The sequence below is a fragment of the Podarcis vaucheri genome (assembly GCF_965113315.1).
Source record: "Podarcis vaucheri genome assembly, chromosome: 3".
Classification (NCBI taxonomy): domain Eukaryota; kingdom Metazoa; phylum Chordata; class Lepidosauria; order Squamata; family Lacertidae; genus Podarcis; species Podarcis vaucheri.
The window spans coordinates 127,067,830-127,089,853 of NC_138761.1; the positions used below are offsets into that span (position 1 = coordinate 127,067,830).

At 45.4% G+C, this 22,024-nt stretch overlaps 2 protein-coding genes across 10 annotated transcripts in view; one reads left to right on the forward strand and one right to left on the reverse strand.

The window, feature by feature from the left end:
* SUPT3H (SPT3 homolog, SAGA and STAGA complex component) overlaps positions 1 to 16,751 on the reverse strand; it is a gene marked incomplete at its 5' end in the record, with an annotated part of 250,766 nt that extends 234,015 nt beyond the window's left edge. The window contains one exon of the mRNA XM_082215810.1: positions 16,600 to 16,751. The remainder of the gene's footprint in view (positions 1 to 16,599) is intronic.
* Positions 1 to 22,024, forward strand: part of RUNX2 (RUNX family transcription factor 2) — a gene marked incomplete at its 5' end in the record, with an annotated part of 245,008 nt that overhangs the window by 41,172 nt on the left and 181,812 nt on the right. The gene's annotated exons all lie outside the window — the stretch shown is intronic.

Genomic DNA, 22,024 nt, shown 5'->3' on the forward strand with positions numbered 1-22,024 from the left:
CTGCAATCCCAACCACATCTGCTCAGAATTAAGAACTACAGGTTGGGGCTTTCTCCCAGATCACAGAATCACAGAGTTGGAAAGGACCCTGAGGATCATCTAGTCCAGGCATCCCCAAACTCAGCCCTCCAAGTGTTTTGGGGACTACAACTCCCATCACCCCTGACCACTGGTCCTGTTAGCTAGGGATGGTGGGAGCTGTAGTCCAAAAACAGCTGGAGGGCCAAGTTTGGGGGTGCCTGATCTAGTTCAACCCCTGCCATGCAGGAATATGCAACTGTCCCATATGGGGATCGAACCTGCGACCTTGGCGTTATCAGCACCACACTCTATCCAACTGAGCTATGGGGTTAGTAAGAATATATTAATAAGAAAACATGCTACTGACATCACATACTCATTGTTATGCTTTGTCAACAAAGGAAAAACACAGTCATCTACAAAGATCCTTAATGAAACAAAAGCCTAGAAAAAATGAGCCAACATGAAGCGGTTCTTGGCATCAACTGGCGTAATCTAAAAGGAAAGGTCAAAGCTAGTCTTTTAACATTTCTACTAGATTATCATGGCTACTGTCATATAAGTCTTACTTTTTGTGACATATTTGGGTAATGTGCTCTAAGCTTTACAGGTGGCAGGGAAGGCCACAATTATAAATACTATCATGGAATCCTAGAACTGTAGAGTCGGAAGTGACCCTGAGAGTCATCTAGTCTCACCTAGGTGCAGGAATCTCAACTAAATCATCCATGACAGATGGTCATCTAACATCTGCTCCGAAACCTCCAAGGAAGGAGCAGTGGCGGAGCTTCATGCTCTGGCACCGGGGGGCGGAGAGCAGGAGGGGGCGGGGCTGGCACGCATCCCTGGGGCATAGCACGCCACCCGTAGGGGCATGGTGTGGCGCCTGTAGGGGTGTGGCACCCAGTGGGGGCAGGGGGGACAGCCGCGATGGCAGCCCGCCAGGATCACGCTGCCAGGGTGGTGCGCTCCCCCCGCACGTCTCTTCCTCCGCCAGTGGGAAGGAGAGGGAGCCTGTTCTACGGTGGAACGGCTCTTGCTGTCACACAGAACCACAGATATTACACAAGTAATATTCATATGCTGCCAACAAACACTATAAGCATTATGAGCAACACACGATATTCTGAACAAAACTAATTGTTAGACTGAAAACCCAAATTATTTTTTATATAACATCTTCTAACGGGAATCAGGAGAATTTTCAGCTAATGTACTACCAACTCATACAAATGCTTTGGTCTTTGATTCCTGTCATCAGATAACATTTTAAAATGATAGTACCCACAGAATTGTTGCTGGTTCCCCTCCACTAATCTTTCTGACTTGCAAAAATCTGGTAAGCCTTCATTTCTCCATGATCTACTCATTTCTTACATTATTATTAGCAACAGTGGCTTTAAAGAATGAAAAGCAGATGTTAGCATCATTTGCCCTCAGTCAGCACTCTTAGATTTGCCTATTATAGTTTTACCTTTCACCTATACACATTTCCTAAAGCACAAAATTTATACAAGTTTTTTGTTACTATGGTTAACTAGTGCTGTATTTCACGCCATAATTATCCACAAGTCTTATTTTAAATGTATTGCTCTGAATACTGGACGAGTCAATTTTTCTCCTTGATGACACAGGAGATTTTATATTACCGTATTTTTCGCCCTATAGGACACACTTTTCCCCCTCCAAAAATGAAGGGGAAATCTGGGTGCATCCTATGGGGCGAATACAGGCTTTCGCTGAAGCTTGGAGAGCGAGAGGGGTCGGTGCGCACCGACCCCTCTCACTCTCCAGGCTTCAGGAAGCTATCAGCAAGCCTGGGGAGCCCGTGGGAGTTCCCGCAGAGCTCCCTAGGCTGCGGATAGCAGCCTGCTGCACGGAGCGCGGGGCGCGCTGAAGCAGAGCGCCCTGCGCTTCAGGCAGACATCGGGCAGCCCCACAAGCTCGGGGGACAGCGGGGAGGCGCAGCGCCGCCATCCCGCTGTTCCTCGACCTGGTTTGGATTCCCTGACCTGGTTTGGGGGGGGGATAAAGGAAATTTTTTCCCCTTTATTTCCCCCCCAAAAAACTAGGTGCGTCCTATGGGACGGTGCGTCCTATGGGCCAAAAAATATGGTGATATATATTTCTTTTGCCCAAAAGCAAAGATGAACAGGAAGTGATAGACCAGGTCTTGAAGTGAAACTATATTCCACAAGGTATTGGTGGGAAACGTGATATAAAATATTGTCATTTCTCAGCTGACCTTTTGAAATGACATTTCAGTTTTCCATGTAAGTCCAGTTTCTAGCAAAGTTCCAAACTCTAAGGCACATGCAAGCACCTTAAGCAAGGAAGCTGAGTCTTCATCCACTAGGCCCCATCTTTCCTCTAAAGGCCTTCTAGGAAACTTGGACTGACTTAAAGCAGCAGCAAGGGCTGGGCCAGTACGGCCACAGCAGGCTCCCTCGGCACCCCATGTTCGTCCTGCGTGGCAGTAGCACACGCTCCGCCACTGGTATGCAGGCCCATGCGGTGGACGGCAGCTGGGTATACTTGCCCCAGGCCTTGGAGGGCGAAGACCTGCTGGGGGGCCTGCCAGGGACCGGCTGCTTTGGGGTTAGAATTATTATGTTATTCTAACAAGACTCCCGCCATGCTCTCCCACAAGCTCTGCACGGGCCTGCATACATGTGCATCACATGTAGCATTCAACATGTGTACGGTCTACCTACAGTGTACACTGGTTGCCAATCTGTACGTAGGTACAATTATTCATATGCAGTGGTGTGCACATGTGTGGTCACGGGGATTTCTGGGCAATATTCTAGTGTCCTTTTGCCCACAGAAGGGAATTCCTTCATCACACGATCATACTCTTCTGCCATTGCCCGGCAGTACAGAACAAGGGATTCCCGATCTGTGATTTTTCAATATGCTGAAGGCAGCTTGGGTTTGAGTAAAGTCATTTTCTGTAATTTCAAATACTAATTCTGTAGTTTGAGTTCCCAGAAACTGGAGAGCATAGATGGATTGCTGTGTTCTTAGACGCTGTCCCGTATTTCTGTCAACAGTGTATTAGAGATAGCATGACATTTTAGTATGTGGTGTTGTTTTTTAAGCTATGGCAGATGAGGCTAAAAGGCAGGGGTTACAGTATTTGTATGCTAATCCAAACTGGCTTATTAATATTTCATTTATAAGGAGAATACAATTTAAAGATGACAACACAAAGGAAGGGGAACCAAAATGCAATTAATTTTCAGACTAGGCAACTAGCAAAAACAATTATTAAAAGAATAACCAGAATTTGAGTGACAGCAGTTTGTTCATGGTGTGGTGTAATACTTGTCTCTTCCTCCAGATAATTTTAATGTTCTTTTATTGACTCTCATCCTCTTGATTCCCATCCCTACACCCACATCTCTCATAAATCAATTCTTTGGGCTGAACTTCAGAAGTCTAAACAGCAATAAGAGCAGACGTGGCCGGTGGGGAATCACAGGTTTCCTGCTCATGGGAAAAGTTTGGCTGCTGCGCTATGCAGGCTCATCTGCGGCTGAACCCACTGAAACTTATTTCTGAGTACACATGCATAGGATTGAGCTACACAATTCATAGATGAGATTGAGCTTTAGGCCCTGTGCTGTTATTATCAGTGTATTTGGAATACTTTTCAAACAACAAAGGGAATGGGAAGCATCCTGGTCCCACAACGGCCAACCAGATGACTGTGGGAAACCAGAGCTAGAACCTGGGCACAACAGTTCAGTGGAGGTAGAACATGGCCATCGTGCCAGTGTCTGAATCTCTTTACCCACAGTGCCCTCATTTAACTCTGGGAGGGCAAAATTATTCATAGAAGATGGTGAAAACAAATGTACCCTGTGACTCAAATAAACTTTGAAGAAGAAACCAAATAAATTAAAAGCAATTTTAAAAATCGATGGCAGCAGCAACCCAGGGACACGGGGCATGTCAACAGAAACAGGCTTCTCGGAAGAGGGAGGTTTTGCATCCTCTCAAAAAATCAGCAAAACAGTGGTGGGGGGGGGGCAGATCCTTCCACAGCCTCAGGCCAACTGCAGAAACGACACTGCTTTCAGTCTAAAACCTGAGCGATCAAAACCCTATTTGCTTTGGCAGCTGCCTGCCCTCCTTTCTGCCCCTTTTACAGAAATCCTCAAAAGCTAAGAGGGAAAGAAACTGCGAGTTCCAATAGACTGGAAAGAACTATGGAGGAGAAGGAATTTCTCTACGGCAGAGACTTCCCTCAGTCACAAGCTCAAGGCAAAGGCAACGTCTCCCTCTACCCCAAGCTGGCAAGCGGCCCTGGCCTGAGTGGGCAACCTTTTGGTGCCCACTCCCTCTGGCCTCTTAACTTCGGGTCATGTAAATACTTTTAAGCAGGCGCGTGAAACCCAGCGAGTCACCTCTCTATACATGAACAAAAAGAAAGAAAGAATGCTGAACGCTCCAACCAGCTAGCAACGTTTTTTCTATGGCCACGTTATTACGCTTATAAGCTAAGTAGGTGTAGAACATTTTATTTAGATGAACCCTGCACCTCATTAGACCACCCTGTACCGTTTAAAATAATTACTTCCCCAGCTAAGATCTGTTAGATGGCTTAGATAATTAACTTCTTTACACATCAAAGTCTGATCATATGCATGTCCCATTTCCTTTCTTCCGGACATTAAAAAAATCTCAGCCAAAAGCAGAAGCACTCAAATCAATTTTCTCCAATAAATCCAACTAACATGAAATTCAAAACCTACTGTAATATTCAGTAGGTCAATGTACTGCAGTTGTTTTTGCTTTGAATTTAAATGCAGCTGCATGCCATATTCTACAAAATGAATTCAGATGTTCAGATGGAGATGCAGATTATTTCAACATGCTGTAGTTTATACATGAACCCCCATAAGAAGATGATAATATTTGATTAACACTATTTAAAACTAGTAATTATGAGGTTCTAGCTAAATCTACGTAATATTTGCCAAATTCCTTTCTTCTAAAGGAAAGTCTGGTATGCATAAAAATAATTTAAAATGAAATGAAAAACATAACATTTAATTTAAAAAAGCTTTCATTTATAGTCATCTGTATGAAAGCTATCATACTTTGTAATCTGTTATTTTGCACACTGAATGCTGAGCAGTTTCCACTCCAGCACAGGTCAGCATATATCAGGGTGAGTGGTTCTGAATCTTATTTAGCGTTACTTAAGAAAATGAGGTTCTTTAGCACCACACAGCGAAGGCAGTGGGCCCATTCTAGTGGTTAACCACTTCCACATTCTATCTGCATTCATGGTGGCATTACAGATGGAAAATAATCTCCTTGAGTGATCATGTGAATGCATATACATTAGGAGACGTAAGTATTACCAATGCCAACCATTTTCAAAGATGTTATTTATAGTAAAGAAATGTGAAAGGATCAGTGTTTAAGATGGAAGAAACCTTGGCAGAGACCCTCTGGGTTATTTACCCGCTTGTAAGCAGGCAATAATGCTGCTGTTCAAAGCAGAGGATATCTTCAACTTATATGAGCTCTCTCCAATTAATCGGGAAGTAATGTGAAGCAAAACATAGGATAGTATTAAAGCGCATCCTAGGAAAGAAGGATTCCTTACTAAATTCCTTGACGTTCAGCACTTACACTCATTATACCAAGTGGCGTATTCCACCTTTTCCAAAATGCAAATAGTAGTACAGTGGTACCTCTGGATGCGAACAGGATCCGTTCCAGAGCCCCGTTCGCATCCTGAAGCGAATGCAACCCACGTCTGCACGTCTTCATGTGCGCGGGTCACGATTTGCCGCTTCCGTGCACGCACGTGACGTCATTCTGAGCGGTGAAACCCGGAAGTAACGTGTTCCGTTACGTCCAAGTCGCCGCAGAGCACATCCTGAAAAAGCTTAACCCAAAGCTACTTCATCCCAAGGTATGACTGTAGTGGTGATAGTAGTAATAGTAGTAGTACTCCTGGGCTGCTCCTGTTGTTGTTGTTTAGTCGTTTAGTCGTGTCCGACTCTTTGTGACCCCATGGACCAGAGCATGCCAGGCACTTTATTATGGGGCAATAAAATGCCATTGCCCCATTGATCCTTACCATTAACACTTGCCACAATAGGTATGTCTTACATTTTGTAATGTTTGATATTTTATCGTGTTTTTAATATTCTGTTAAGAGCAGCCGTGCTCGGCATAGTTCATAGCTTCTCTGAATAACTCAGCTATATACCTTTTGCACTCAACCTCAAATCTACTCAGAAACTTCAGTTGAATAATAATTTTAAAAATGGTAAAGGACCCCTGACCGTTAAGTCCAGTCATGACCGACTCTGGGGTTGCGGCACTTATCTCGCTTTACTGGCCGAGGGAGCCGGTGTACAGCTTCCGGGTCATGTGGCCAGCATGACTAAGCCGCTTCTGGCGAACCAGAGCAGCACATGGAAATGCCGTTTACCTTCCCGCTGGAGCGGAACCACACGTATTTTCCGCACCATAGGATGCACCGGACAATAGGACGCACTTTGTTTTAGAAGGGGGAGAACAAGAAAAAAAAAATCTCCCCCTCTCTGCCCAGTGCCCCTTCAGCGAAGCGGCAGGAGGCGCTGCGCAGAGAGGGGGAGAACTTTCCCCCTCTTGTTTTCCCGCTCTAAAACAAGGTATCGTTTAAGGTGCGTTCAGGCGGCTACCTTGGAAGCCTGGAGAGCGAGAGGGGCTGGTGTGCACTGACCCCTCTTGCTCTCCAGGCTTCAGGTTCCTTTTGACCTGCTCTTTGGGGCTGGCGGGGGGGGGGGGAGCCCACCACCAGCCCCAAAGAGCAGGTCAGGGAGCAGCGGAAAGGCACAGGGGAGAGGCTCCTGCCATAGCCGCGCGTCACCTCTCCAGCCGGGAGAGGGTCGCGGGGGGGCTTCTTTAGCCCCGCGCGCGCTCTCCCGGCTGCAGAGGTGACGCGCGGCTATAGAGACTCCTGCCATAGCCGCGCGTCACCTCTCCAGATGGGAGAGGGTCGCGGGGCTATGGTGTCTTCGCTCCATAGGACGCACACACATTTCCCCTTCATTTTTGAAGGGGAAAAAGTGCGTCCTATAGAGCGAAAAATACGGTATTTATATACTTGCACTTTGACCTGCTTTCAAACTGCACAGATTAGTACACTACTATTTGTGGAATGGCAAGGAAGTCTACTATTCAAGGTGATGGGTAGGTGAGAAAATCCATAGCAATGATAGTTTCTTATACAGCTATAACCAGTGCTTTTTTAAAAAGAAAAAAGGCACAGATACTCACCATAAAATTGTTACAGCAAGTGCCACACTTTTGACATTTGGGGGGAAGGTGCCGGTGCTGCATACCATTGAGTACCCCCAGAAAAAAAGCACTGGCTATAACCCGTCTTCCTCCCTCTTTTTGCCAGAATAATTTGGGTAAAGGTCTGACCCTGCTGATTCCTCAGCAACACACTCAGCAGCTTATGAAGATGGAGCAGAGACTATCACCATAGCTCATCAAACTAGCTTGTGTAAACCATAGTTTCAAAAATATGCTTCAACCCACATTCTCTTATTTTCGTTAGCTAGACGGTCAGAAGTCATGCTTTGTCAACATGGATGTTATGATAGTTAAGAGCATCAAAACATGGCTTGATGCCATATCTGAATTAAATCAATATGTGACATAGATGTATGTCTGAATCAACTCAAGTTCCCTTACAAACCATCACAACAGGTAATGTGTACAGGAACCACAGGAAATACCGTTATTTTCTTATTACAATAAAACAGAATGTTGTAGAGAGATTCCTATTTTGCTGCTCCTTGTGTTTCTATTCTTCAAGACTTGCAAGGGAGGGCGATTAATACTCTACTATTATATAAGCAAAAGCAACAAATCTTGCTTGCTTTTCTATTTAAGAAGTGCCATAAGGAATTCATGACCCTGGATACATTGCAGAGCCTTTAAGTTCATAAATTTTGATGCTCATCCTTCTTTACAACCTATTGTCACTCACTCATTATAAGGAAGAAGCAGGATTTTTACTATTTGCTAATGCAAATAGTTTTCTCCATTAAGGAAACATTGCAAAGCAAGTCATTTTCCCTGATGTCCACTATGGAATGCCTATCTATGGCAGGAAGTTTACACATGAGGTCTCCTCCCAAATGTAGCCCCTCCAGAATAGTATGAGATGTGATACAGGTTGGGCTAAGGAGGGAGGGGAAAGAGGCAAAACTTAGAAAAGTTATTCCACGTGTACAAGAGCAGGTCTGGATCCAAGCCATTATATTTGATATTGTTATTTTGGCAGGAACAGCATGGCCAGCGCTTAAAATGTAAGAACTCATGTAAGGTGACCAGCTCAGTTTGCAGACTGGGTATGCCATCAAGGACAGACAGCCCTCTGAGCCATTTTCTTGCAAAGGTCTCACGGAAATGAATGCGAACTTAGCAAAGCGCCAGGCTCTTCCACAGCTCCCATGTCTTCCAAGAAGCCAAGGAGTGTGGCCCCTGCGTTGACACACAAAGCCCGGAACAACTTGGTTACTTTAAAGACCCCCGGAGCCCTCAGAGCAGGTAGTAGAGGTGTGCTGCTGTTAGCTGTCCCCTGCACTACAGAAGTTCAACTGGCCTCCATTGGAAGTTGGGCATTTAGTGTCAAGGAGAGACTGGGCAAGGCATTCTTGCTTTTTTATTTTCAGCGGCATCTCTGGAAGAGTGGGGTTTTTTAAATGCCAGCAGGCCTTTGCAGTTGTTGAAACTGATTAGCCGGTCACTTTAATGATTATCTGCATTGTTTTAATAGTGTTTTATTGTTGTATGCCACCCTTATATTTTATGTTATGGGAGTATAGAAATAATTTTATAAATAGAATATAGGTGCGTGTGTGTGTAAATAAAACATATACATAGGCTTCTGCAGAATCATTTCTGGCACTGCGCATGACATCGTGGTTCCACAGATTGCAAGTTGCTGCCCTGATGTTGCAGCCGACATTAGGAAAGCTGTGCTGGGGGTAGAGATGTAATATTGTAATAACTTTACAGAAAAAAATAGAGGTAAATAAGGACATTCTGATTTAGGGTGAATTATGCTTTGTATGTAGAAATTCTGAGGCAGCTCATTATGACACAAATAACTTAAAAAGGAGCAGCAGGAGAAGAATATTTGTGGCTGGCTGGGGTACGGATAAGTAGTGAAAGCCTAGCAGTGAAAAATGGCACTATGTCAAATTATGTCATTTCTTAGGCTTGCCCAAGAATCTTATGGGCTTTTTAAACTTTATTGGATACTTCACTAAAACAGCAGAATCAGCATAATTTGACTGCAGAAGCAATCAAAATCACATCAACATCTACTTGAACTTCTGAAATCATGTTGACACATTTGTGAACATACTGAATTGTATCAGCACAGCTAATCTGGAGTCTCCTGGTGAAGATCTCTCTAAGAATATAAGATTCTCTAACATTATAGCAAGAGACGGTTCTTTTCAAGAGAACACTGTTTTCTGTACTCACAACACAAACCAGATCTCACTAACAGTAGCTCCAGGAAAAGTATTCTACGTGCCTAGATGCCCTTGGAAACCTAAAGTGATAGTCCAATGCAGGGTTGAATAAATATTCCCAGTTCTCAGGTACCAGTAATACCTACATCTTCGAAGTGCTTGAGAGTTTCTTAGCCATGGCCACAGTGAACCATTTCAGGTTGTCCAAGGAATTCCATCCTCGGACTGTCTAACAAAATTAATTCTACTGATCAGAACCTGTGCCATTCAGCACCTATCTAAACATAACTGCACTTCAAATCAAGTCATCTTTGCAAACCACACAAATTGCATTTGTGGCTCAATATAGAGAAGCATTATATTACAAGGTCAGTAGATATGAGGGCATTCATAGTAAGTTAACAACATGCCTGAAAAACTAAATAATGTTGTTTGGGCTTGTAACTAAATTGAATTCACAGAAGAAGAACAGTAATTACTGAGGAAGTTCAAGAGCAGCACAGAAAGTTGTGATTTGCAGACGTTTTAACAGCTACAGCTATCATACGAGTGGAAGTTAGTGAAAGGCACTCTGGCACTCCTAGACACCGAGACAACCTGGGCCTCCAGTGACAAACCTGGAAATCTATGAAACCGAACACGGAAGATCATTGAGAGCATTTGTGTAAAAATAAATAATCCCTGTGGTGTGCTAGAGTGCCAAGCCAGCCAGAAGACCCGGGTAATTCCTTCCTAGATCATGTGAGCAAACTTTCCAAGGGGAGAGACTTCAGTAACCCTGGTATTAGAATTACCGTATTTTTCCGTGAAGTGGTCGAGGTTTTTTGACACAAAAATCATGTCAAAAAACTGGGGTCACCCAATACACGGATAGTGGCGGGGTGGGGAGGTGCTGCTGTGCGCAGGGAGTGCTCTGGGGGTGCTGGCTGGCGGTGCGCAGCTTCCCCCGATTGCTGCTGCATGAGGGAAACATTCCCTCTACCTGCGTGGGGGAAATGATCTAGGGAGTGTTTCCTGCCCACAGCTGGGGGGGGGGGAGGCTCAACAACTTTGGGCAATCTCCCCTCATTTTCTTAAAATTGAGTCCCCCAAAATAGGAGGGGTCTTACACATGGGGGCGTCTAATAGCCGTAAAAGTACGGTAGTTTAGAATTCATAGAATTCTGCTAAGAATGGAAGGTCAAATAAATCCCTGGTTTGCCTTGCTGACAATTTTGTCTAGGAGGTGGAAAGAGAAAGTAAGGAAGGGGCTCTGAAGTATATGCAAGCAAGGAGTAGAGGACAGAATAATCCCTTGCTTAAACTGAAGAAAATTATTTAGGCTTGGAAAGGAAGTCAAATATTGTCAACTCTTATTTGACCCCAGTCAAACATTTAATGAATACTTCTGTGTTTCATTGTGGTGTCATTACCTTAGTGCTAGTTATCTCCTAGCTCTGCAGCAATTGGGGCAAAACAAGCAGTGAAGCAAAGCACTATAATTTTAGACACCTCTAAACAGAGGCAGAAGTCTAGCAGGCAGCAGGCCAGACTAGGACCAGGAAGACAGGCGTAGGTTCGAATTCTCACCTGACCATAAGGCTCAATGGCAACATTGGGCCAGTCGCATACTGTCAGCCTCGGAACAACTCCATGAATAGATTAATATAAAATGTTGCTGGACTACAACTCCCATCATCCCCAACCACCAGTCCTGCTAGCAAGGGATGATGGGAGTTGTAGTCAAACAACATCTGGGGGACCCCAAGGTGGAGAAAGGCTGATGTGCATTATGCTAAGTTCCTTGGGGGGGGGGGAGAGAAAATAATTTACTGTCATAAGTAGCACAAGCATCAGTTATGTTGATAATATTATGTTGCTCTCAAAAGGTTATTCCTTTTAAAATACTTGACCATTTTGTGACAATATTTGGCCCAAATCTTTTTTGACTAGTCCAATTCTCAACCTAGAATTATGCTGTTATGATCATAACCAAATGAACTGTGGTGTTTTCATGATCATTTGGTGGAGTATGTCACTCCAAAACAATCAAGCTTCTGAGGAACAGTTGAGGGAGTTGGGTATATTTTGCCCGAAAACATATAGAATCATAGAGTTGGAAGAGACCACAAGGGCCATCGAGTCCAACCCCCTGCCAAGCAGGAAACACCATCAGAGCACTCCTGACATATGGTTGTCAAGCCTCTTCTTAAAGACCTCCATATCTTGGGACTGAGAGGGAATAAGCCATGCATCTTCATATATTTTAAGGGCTGCCAGATGGAAGATGGAGCAAGCTTGTTTTCACCTGCTCTGGAAGGCAGGACTTGAACCTATGGCTTCAGGTTACAAGAAAGGAGATTCAGACTAAACGTTAGGAACAGCTTTCTGAGAGTGATAACTGCTTGACCGGGAACGGTCTCCCTCGGAAGGTGGTGGACTCTACTTCCTTGGAGGCTTTTAAGCAGAGGCTGGATGACCATCTGTCAATTACAGATAGGTAGCCGTGTTGGTCTGCCATAGTCAAAATAAAAAAATTCCTTCCAGTAGCACCTTAAAGACCAACAAAGTTAGTTCTTGGTATGAGCTTTCGTGTGCATGCACACTTCTTCAGATACACATCTGTCAATGGATGCTTTAGCTGAGATTCCTGCATTGTAGGGTTTGGACTAGATGGGGTCTAGATGGGGTCCCTTCCAGGAGTCCCTAGATGGACTGGATGGGGTCCCTTCCAACTCTACAATTCTGTAGTTCACACTGAACAGATTGCTGCCTGAGGCGATCACCCTCTTGCCAGCAGAAGAGAGCACAAGTGGAAGCAGAGGTCTAACTAGTTTCCTCCCCACCCCTCTGTGTGCATTACGTTTCTCAATAGCCTCCAACATTCCACTCAATTAATTTCTGGGGGATTATCACACTTCTTGGGTTTGGCCTTGTGCCTTAATGTTGCCCTTGGGGTGCATATAATCACAGGGAATGCAGTGTCTAGCATGTCTTATTGCTTTAGGAGCTCATGCAGAAATGTCATTAGCCCCTAACTTTCAACCGTGCCTAAGATTATTATGCAAATATAATTGCTAAAACATATACGTTTATTAAATTGCACACTGCTACATGTTAACATGTAGTTAATTGACTAATCACATTTCAGACACTTCCTCTGCGTTTAGTAAGCCCACAAAAGTCATTCTTCAAGCTTCTGACACTGACACTGATCTGAAACAAGGCTGGCAACCCTTACAAAAATCTTTTGAGCAACAGGGGAAGAAACGTAAGAGAATCTTAAAAGCCGGCCAATAAATCACCCAGTCAAAAAACAAGTGCAGCAAATGCAAAGATTGATTACGTGAATCGGGACCATTGTTGAAAAAAGTATGCAATAAATTCCAAGGGGAAGTTTATAAATGTTTTGTAAAAGTACTATATTATTATGACTTATGGCATTAAGAAGAATGCTCAAAACAGGAAGCAAGAGAACCTCTTTTAGGGGTGGGGTGGGGGTTGGGAGGAATTCCAAACAAGGTATTCCATAAAACACCTCATCAACTACATTCACTGACCAGTTCCATTTAACTTTAAGTTGCAAACCATCTAGTAAGTTCAATCTTGGAAACATTCTGAAATTAACAATGCACCCTTAATATTTCAACGTTTTGCCTTAACACATTCTCAAATGTTTCCTTCTGGAACGCCAAATGCTTTACACATATGCAGTGTGATTTTTTTAAAGAATGTGTGGATTTTATGTACTGAATGTAGTCCCAGATATACACAAACTACTGGGTAAAATCGAAGGAGCTGGGGTAAGAGTATGTAATTTCTAAATTCCTCCCAAATGTTCCCCATTTCACACACAATGGTGGTAACAACAAAGCCTTATGAATTTAGCTTTTGCAGCCTATGCATTTGCATGAAGTGATATAATCAGTTGGCAAATACCCACACATGGCATGTACTAGGGACTGCTAATCGTGAGGTCAGAGGGAAATGAAATGCAAAGAAGTACGGATGTCATTAATTGGTTGTTAATGAACAATGGTGCTGGGAACACTGGCATCCTGGCAGGACAAGCCAATTAACACATATAGTGCTATAATAATCCATGAACCCAGAACGGATAGCATTGAACGCCTTTGAAATTATTCCATTCCAATATGGCCACCTTAAGACCAGTTACAGTGCCCTGCAAAGTTAAAATGTCCCTCATTTGTTTTTCAGTACAGTGGTGCCGCACAAGACGAATGCCTCGCAAGACGGAAAACTCGCTAGACGAAAGAGTTTTCCGTTTTGGAGGTGCTTTGCAAAACGAATTCCCTATGGGCTTGCTTCGCAAGATGACAATGTCTTGCGAGTTCCTGCTGGTTTTTTCCCCCTCCCCCCACCTTTTTCTAAGCCGCTAAGCCTCTTATCAGCTGATCCGATCAGCAGATAAGCCGCTAAAAGCCGCTAATAGCGCTAATCCGCTAATCCGTCAATGGGCTTGCTTCGCAAGACGAAAAAAACCGCTAGACAAAGAGAATCACAGAACGGATTCTTTTCGTCTTGCGAGGCACCACTGTATTGCCAGTTCTGATATCAGATCTCTGTCCATTTTTTATTCTGCACAGAGACTGCCTGTTTGTCCTATGTAGAATGCAGAAAGGTATTGCTGGTAGATTATGGCTTATGTCATGCTGGAAGATGAGCAGGTGCAATATCCTCTCGTGTTGTGGGGGAATTATGAGGTCCTGCCATGAGGGCAGAGTCTGCATCTGGGTCTGCCACAGAGTCTGGGCCAAACTGAAGCAGAGGAACTGCTACTACAGACACATCAAGAGATTTGACCCTACTCTTTGGGGACTGAATCATCACTGTGGATGTTTATCACTCTACACGTGTTAATTTGGCAGCCCTGCAGACTGGCGGGGGTTTTGCCCAGGTATTCTGCAACATGTCACTGCCTGAATGACGTAGAGTTGTAGCACTAGAATGAACCCCAAGGTCCATTCCAGCCCCTGCAATGCAGGAATCTCAGCTCAAGCATCCAGGACAGATGGCCATCCAACCTCTGCTTAAAAACCTCCAAGGAGGGAGAGTCCACAATCTCCCACTGTCAAACAGCTCTTACTGTCAGAAAGCTCTCTCTGATGTTTAGTCGGAATCTCCTTTCTTGTAACTTGAACTGGTTTGAGTCCTACCCTCCAGAGGAGAAAACAAGCTTGCTCCAACTTCCAGGGGACAGCCCTTCAGATATCTGAAGGTGGCTCTCATATCCCCTCTTCATCTTCCATGTGCATTAGTGGGGGGTTTATACCGGGTCACCCAAACATCCTTTTGCTTTATTAGCTGTTCTACAATGCTTCCCAAATGCTTCCAGCATGATGGCTGTCCAGAGAGGCCCTCTGGCCTATATCACGAGCGCCAGTATGCTGCAGTGGCTGGAGGGCTGGACAGGGATGAAGGAGGCCAGGTTTCAAATCTTTCGGCCTAGTCTAGTCTACCCACTGGGTTGTTGAGAGGATAGAAAGAGTGGGGAGGAAAACCATGAATGCCACTTTAAGTGTCTTTCATAAAAGGTGGGGTATAAATGTAATAACTAAATATAGTGCAACAAAAGCAGGTCAAATGCCCCTGCTCCAGAACATTAGTGAAATTTGCCGAATTTCAGCAGGAAGCAAGAAGACATGCACCAATTAGAAATGAAACAGTATACTCACCCAAAACCTTTTTGAGGCACAAGCCATATTAAAAGTGGGGTGCATATAACCACCTCAATACCATTAGCATCAATAATCAGGAATGCAAATTTAAAAAGAGCACCTTGGCTTACCATGAGAGGATGTCTCTATTACCAGCTGTAATGACCACAAATAATTATGTAATTATCAGGTCTGTACTTTTTCTTCATCTCGTTTCCCTGATCTCAATGTCTGCGGTTAACTCACAATTGTCTGTATATGTACTTTGACTGAGGATCACACTTCATGCATCTGTTGAAGTAGACCGTAGCCCACAAAAGCCTATGCGCTAATACTGACAAACAATTGCATCATACCCAAACAAAACATCTGCAATTTATATACTACACATGAAAAAATATAGTCACATTTGAAGTTTATCAAATAAGACATAGTAAGAGCCCATGGCTGTCAACGTTTCTCTTTTTTTAAGGGAAATTCCCTTATTCCAAATAGGATTCCTCGCAAGAAAAGGGAACAGTTGACAGCCTTGCAAGATCAATCCAAAGGCCCATCTGGCCCGGCCTCCTGTTCTCCCAGGGACCCCATGGGACGCTTGGAAGCAGGACCTGAGCAAAAGTGGGTGGCAATGTTTTCCTCTCTCTCTTATAACACGACAACTCATGGATACTGAAGGAAGCAAAAGCTGAAAAATTCAGGACAGATAAAAGAAAGTGCGAACTATGGAACTTGCTCCCATGGGAGGCAGCGATGGCACTGGGAGGCAGGCAGGAAATGACCCCAGGACTGTGTGGTCTCTCCGTAACATTCAGATGTTATGGAGAAAGAGAACTGAGTGTCCTCAGCTTACTGGTGGCCCATTGCCCTGAAACCCCAACGGGCATATATTAAATAGCTGCCCCCGCGGGGGCCAAGAGGTACTCTCCCAGTGCTACTCTCTGGACCTGAAGGTAGGATTGGAACCGCTGTAATACACTGTCCCCAGTCCATGGGTCCAGGATGGTGGATGGTGTTCCCTGAGTGCAGAAGCAGGAGCAAGGTCACACTCCCTGGGCGCTGCTCTCTGCGGAGGTCATCCATCAGGGCAACAAGGGCGACTCAGGTCTGTGGCCCTGACTGAACCAGGCTGAAATGGCTCTAAATAATCTGGGCCCTCCAATAATGCTGGTAGCTGCCCCACCAAGGCTCTCTCCACCACCTTCCCCCAAGGGGGGTCTTGCCAACTGGTCCATGTCCCAAGCCAAAGGGCCCGGAGCCGGTTTCCGCAGAAGCGGTTGCATCACGGCCTCTTTCAATGGATCAGCCTCACACAGCAAAGCATTCAGGACACTCTGGACCCAGCCGGGCAGCCCCACAAGCCAGGCGGGTCGGGGTCAAGGGGCCAGGCACCTGGGCGCCAGCACCTTGCTCACCTCGGCTGGCTGCGGAAGGTGCTGCAGCAACGAATCTGCTGGCACATCTGCAAAGCCAAGCAGGATCTGGAGTGGTTTCGAATGGGACGGGGGCGTTTCGTGCTGCGATTCCTGCCTTGCAGGGGTTGGCCTAGATGACCCTCGGGGTCCCTTCCCACTTCACAGTTCCAGAGTTCTGTGATTCCGCGTGGAAACTTGTCCCACCAAAGTGAGGGTGGGAACTGACCGAAGCTGAAATGCGCTCCGGGCAAGGAAGGCAGCGCTGTCCGCGGGAGAGGCTCTTGCCGCCGGAGGAGGAGGAGCAGCTCTTCCGGCTCCGCGGAGGCCCCGCCGCCGCCCGCCCGCCTGCCCGCCTTCCCCTCCCGGGCCCAGGCAGCCAGCCCAGGAAGCCCCGGCGCCGCCTCGCCCGCCCCGCTGACCTCGCCAACGCCGCCTCAGGGCCGCCGCTCCGCCTCCTCGCCAACGCCGCCGCTCCGCCTCCTGCCCCGGACTGGCGGCTGCCGGGCCGGCCTGCTCCCGCGACGAGGGCGGGACGGGCGCCCGGCCGCTTCCTCTGCGCCTGCCCGGCGCCCGGCGGGAGGAGGCGCCGCGGGCGGGCCTCCCGCTCGCCGAACAAAGGCCTGGCGGGAGAAGCAGCAGCAGCCGAGCCGAGCTGCGCCCGCCGGGCCCGCGGCCCCTCCGAAGGGTGCTGGTCCGGCCCCCCCCCGGGGCCCGCGGGGCAGAGCCGGGGAGTCTTGCAGAATGTGGGGCGCTGCGGGGGGCCAACATTTTGGCCCCCGAGAGGAAGGCTCTCTGTCGGGCCCCTTGGTTCGGGGCCAGCGCCCCCCTCCTCAGTCCACACGCGGAACCCGGGGGGGGGGCAGGAGGCGCACCACTTGGTCTCTCTCTCTCTCCCCCCCCCCCCATCAAATGGGGCTGAGGGCCTCCAGGTGTCGCGAATGTGTGTCAACTAAATGGAACTCTGCTTCTCCGCAAGACCCTTAGTTGTGGGTCGGGGGGCGAGGGAGCGCATGGGCAGCCATTGTCCTAGCTGGTGGCCAGGTCTTCACATGACTGACACAAGACAGTTGGACTATGTGCAGGTGGCTTCTATTCTCTGGAGTTATGGTGACTACTGTATTTGGAAGTTTAAAATACAGGTACCATCCTGAATTGAACTCAGAAATCATGAAATTCAGCTCTCTTGAATTTGTCCTCTTTGCGGCCTGTTCCAGTCAATAATCAGGTGGTGACATTTTGAAGCAGCTGTAGTTTCTGAGAATTTTTCAAGGGCGCAAAGCTTGAACGAGGGGGTTGAACGAAAACACAATGCAGGATTAGATTTATTTTACAGCCCAAGCCTATGTGTAAGTCCCAGTATGTTCAAAGGGGGCTTCAGTCTCATTCGGTAAGGTTCTTGCTTTCTTACTACAGTAGTTGAGGGCTTCTGTAGCAAAAGAATGTTGTGTCTGCTGACCAAGCCTTATTAGGGTTTTCTAAACTTTACAGCATATTTTTGTTCTTTCAATAATGTCAGCACCAAAAAAAAAAGGCCATAAAAAACCTTTCTCTCTTTGTAGGTCACCTTTAAGATACTTAAGTCATTATGAGCTGTCTCAGAATTTCCACACATTGGAGGGGCCCCAAACCATAATGTGCACCAAACTTCACATTAGAATAGGCCTGATTTACTCTTTCACTTGTTTTAACTTTTATGGCTCTTCAAAACATAGAAAATGGGAAAAGTAACTTTTTGTTCTTGCAGCACATCATTCACTAACATTTTAGTACTGCTGGACATTACTCGAACACTGAAACTAGATAGTAACAGTTCCTGTCTGAACAGAGGACTGGGAGAGTTTCTAATCTAAAGTATATAACGAAAACACAATGGGAGCCTCCATAAATTCATCACACAAATCTCTAGCCCGTCAATAGGGTCATTAAATGAACATGAAGCATAGCTGCTTGAAATGATTGTCGTCTGTTTGCACAAAAGGACAACACTCCTATCAAGGGAGTTTGTATCGTTTTAGTCTCTTGCAGCAAATGGCACCTTATAACTAACATTGTTTATGTGGCAAACTTTCCTGGAGTTTGCACTTTTATGGGGGAGTTACTACTAATTTTGAAAAGAAAGGATTACAACTGTATAACACATGAAATTCTCCATGCTTGGGGAATGTGCCTGTGTAAAGGCCACAACCAATATGGAGGCATTTGCAAAGAAACAATGATTTATTTCCTCCTGCAAGGAAGTAAAAGCAAATGCCAACATAGAAAATCCACTTTCTCTGTTCAATAAATTATGCCCTTCTTGCATCCAAATAGTTATCTTTGTTGATGGTTTGCAATAGAGGCAAATTCTTTTATGCTTAATATTGTTCTGCTCTTGGTAGCTTTCTTTGCTGTTACTAATACTTTGCTGTCACCATAGAAACAATTTAGGAGGAATGTTGGAATTACAGAGTTTTTCTGCATTCAATTTTATTTCATTTTCTGTCCAACTGTATAAATTATAGAAAAATGTTGCACATGTTAAATTGCAGGCTATATCAGTTACAAATGCTGTTTTATTTTGTGGTATAGATTTTCTCTCCTATAGGAATTCAGCTTTAACACATTTTTTGCTTAAAATGTAGCCCCACAGAAGTGCATTGTATAGGAAACCTGCAATGAAAAAAAATCACATGGGCACCCTACGAAATTAGCAGTTATGAAGCCACTGGTTTAGATTGTGGTAAAACTTATTTTTGCAAGGGGGGAGGGGCAGGGCTATATTTCAACCTGACAGTGAAACAGAGAGAAGGCATAAGTGGTGTCTCAAGGAGGCAGTAAACACAGATTTAATGGTCCAATGCATTTCAAAGATAGTCCTCCTCAGGAATAAATTACCTCTGGCTGCATTGACATGTAATGCTAAGTCATCATTTGCTTAGCTGACCTGTGTTTTTAATGTGTGCACCTGTCAGAGCTAACGCACAGGAGTTGGGACAGGTGGTAAGCAGCGAAGAAGCGCCAACAGGATTGGTTTCTCTGCTCCTCGGGTTCCATCCTGCTCTCTGCAGAACTCTCAGCAGGATTTAACCTGCCATTCATCAGCTGATGAGTGAGGGTGAAGGTTAAAATCCTGCTGCTTTGACTTGGCTCACCAGTTCTCTGTGGGTGCAGACCAACACCGAACCCCTCCCCCTCCTCCTCCTGCCAGCTGACATCACCACCATTGGGTGATGACAGCTGATTGACAGGTGGGCAAGGTTTTGGCGAAATGGCCTCATGGGTTGGACCCCCTTGGGGACCCAGGTGGACCAGCAGGCTGGAGGTTCCCCACTCCTGGTTTAAATAAGCTTAATACCAGTAAGCTATGGACCATAGATGTACTGCACAGGGTATAATCCCAGGTGCCTTATATTTTCTGATTTGGGCACTACAAAGAAACCTGCAATAAAATGTTGCAGTGTAGCCTCACTTCCCAACATGAGTCCATCTGTTTAGGATTTCAGCCAGGCCTTCAGGATACTCCATTCAATTCGAGAGCCAGTTTGGTGTAGTGGTTAAGAGCGGTAGTCTTATAGTCTGGGGAACCGGGTTCGCGTCCCCGCTCCTCCACATGCAGCTGCTGGGTGACCTTGGGCCAGTCACACTTCTCTGAAGTCTCTTAGCCCCACTCACCTCACAGAGGGTTTGTTGTGGGGGAGGAAGGGAAAGGAGATTGTTAGCCGCTTTGAGACTCCTGAAGGGGAGTGAAAGGCGGGATATCAAATCCAAACTCTTCTTCTTCTTCTTCTTCTACCAGTGGTTTGGGCAACATACAGTTTGTCACAGGATCGTTGGGTTGTGTGTACCAGATAAGTGCTACCACAGGACTGCCAGAGAAGGGAGGGGGCGATTTTAAAAAGGTATCCTAGTGAGGAACTTTATATATATGTGTATATATATGTGTGTGTGTGTGTGTGTGTGTGTGTATGTATATATGTACATATATATGTGTGTGTGTATATATATGTGTGTGTGTGTATATAATTTTGCTATTATTATATGCCACTTAGTAAAAACAAAATATCGTTTACATTAAATAGCATAACATGCTTATTTTCAAATAGCAATGAAAATAGACTTTGAAACAAACAGACCTAATAAAATTATAAAAATATGGATAAAATCATCAGTTTTAAAATCAGGTATATATAATTAAACTCGGTAGACATGTAATTATTTCACAACGTCATTCACCACGGTCTTCACATGTGGGTGGTTGCAGCTGGCGAGGCTGGCAAGAGTCCAAAGTGCCTGTAGCTTGGGCAACATCTTAGCTGGAGAAGACAGTGGCCCAGTCCCAAGAGGGGGAATCTGAAAGAGGAGGTGACCTTCCTGGAGCCCATGGAGGAGGAGATATCCATGGAAAGGAAGGCTGAGTGGAGGAGAGAGAGTCTGCCTTGTGCAATTGCCATACTCCGGAGCTGGTGTGATGGTAGTAGGAGCATCTCCACCTGAAAGAGTGTCTCCAGCCCCATCCACCCCCATCATTCAACCTGGACAACTGAGGTCCAGTGCCGAGGGCCTTCTGGTGGTTCACTCACTTCGAGAACCAGACAGGGAACAAGACAGAGGGCCTTCTTGGTAGTGGCACCCGCCCTGTGGAATCCCCTCTCATCAGATGTCAAAGAAATCAACAACTATCTGACACTTAGAAGGCAGCCCTGTTTAGGGAAGTTTTTAATGACTGATATTTTAATGTATTTTAAATCTTTTGTTGGAAGCCACCCAGAGTGGCTGGGGAAACCCAGCCAAATGGGCAGGGTATAATTATTATTATTATTATTATTATTATTATTATTATTATTATTATTGTAGTAGTAGGCCTGGGTGTCCTGGAGACTCTTCCAAATGTTGCAGGATCTGCGTCTTTATCTTCTGTCCGAAATAGAAGACAGCTGAGCTCAGGAAGGTACTGACAGAATTGACATGGTGGCAGTAGCCTTGGCTGCCATCTCCAACAGCATGGTGTTTTAGACAGTCCTTTTCTGTATAAATGCAATGGAGTCCAATAAATTCTAAATATTTTTTGTTGTGTAAGATCCATAGACACCTTTGGTACAGAAGCTGAAACACTCTCCACTGTCTAGGTAATATAGGAACCTCAAATTCTTTGTTCTACTCATTTCTTGAAATCTGCATATCAAATTGATTTACTGATAGCAAATATCTCTAAAAAGTAATCATGGGCTTTTTCATTTCAAAGGATTTGACCAATATTTCTAATATCTCTGGTATCTCAAAAGCCATAAAAGCCACTCCTTCTCTCCTTGGGCTGCTGTGCCTTCCAGAACTTCATGCCAAGGGAGCTGAACAAGGGCAGCCGCAGGATGAGGAGAGTGGGTCTCTTGCTTTGTCATACATAAAAGTTAGAACATGAAGTCTGGCAATCCCATGTGTCTGTGACTAC